The following is a 1,313-nucleotide window of genomic DNA, read 5'->3' on the forward strand; positions in this document are numbered from 1 at the left end:
CCACTAGGGAGGGCCCAATTTCCAGTTTTAATTTTATAGAAGCAGTAAACTTTGCTTTTGAACATTACTTGTCCATTTAATTTTGCTTCTGCTAAATTGTTTCCTAGGAGCATGAGTGGGCTTTCAGGATAATAGTTATAAAGATATTGCTAGATATATCTTAGAAATATCCTTTCTTTCTTTTTTATTTAAAGATTTATTTATTTATGCTTACATTGCTGGGGTATAGGCCAGAGGTGCCGGGGGGTGAGAGGATTCACCAGAGACAGAGTGGGGAGCAGTACAGGCAGCTCTACTGAAATACACTGCAGAGGGGAGCAGCAGGTGAGTCAGAAGAGGTCTGCTGCGCCATGTGGGTCAGCCCCCTGGCCAGGGATCGAACTTGTGCTGTAATGACTTGGGAGAATTTCATGTGCTGTGCTTGGACCCACTGCAACACCAGGGAGGGCCCCTCATAGTGTTTTCTATAGAACAACTACCAAATTATAACTCTAGTATTTCAGTAGCTATTGGCCTGGTCATTTTGGGTTCCCTGGATGTGGACTCCCTTGTGTAACATTAAAAAAAATACTCTATTTTTTCCTTGATGTAGCTAAGGTATAGTAACTTGTAAGGTATGGTAACAAGGAGGCCGTGGCTATGGTCTGAAGAAAATGAGCCAGAGTGACTGAAGGATTTAGAGGAGGTAGGTGTGTACTCGGCAGGGTGAGGGGTAGGAATGGCCAAGGGAAGCTCACAAAGTGAATGGGCTGCATCTGCTCCTTCCCATAGTTCTAGTGAGCCTGGGAAGTGGGAGGATGTAGGTGCAATTCAACATCTGTGTGGGCCAGGAATGAAGTTGAAATAGAGGTCCATATGCCGTATATCTAAATGTTCAAAATTCATAAATCAAACAAAATGTTGACTAAAATATGTCCTTCCTACTTTGACAAATACACCTTGGAAGGGCAGATCTGAGTGTAACTTCCAGTTTGTTGGCACTCTGCACAGGCACAGGATGGCGGGCGGAATGCTGGCCCAGCCCTGGTCTCCAGCCATAGCCTATTCCCTTTCTCTTCCCACCCCTGGGCCCTTAGCCCAGCTGTGCGGACCCCAAGCCTGCACCTCCAAACCCCATTTATACCAACTGTGAGCGGTCACTCCATAACCTGCTCTCAGGCCTAGGTGTGTAACAGGGTCCAACTTCAGGAAAACATTTTAAACCTAGAATTATATATCATATTTGTGAGATTGTGCCAAAGGCAAATACAGTAGGATCATGTCTCTTTGCATGTGATTTTGCTTCTTCTTCCACCAGGGATTGTACTCTATAT

This window comes from Condylura cristata, unplaced genomic scaffold (assembly GCF_000260355.1).
Source record: "Condylura cristata isolate star-nosed mole 26May11 unplaced genomic scaffold, ConCri1.0 scaffold00016, whole genome shotgun sequence".
NCBI classification, from domain to species: Eukaryota; Metazoa; Chordata; class Mammalia; order Eulipotyphla; family Talpidae; genus Condylura; species Condylura cristata.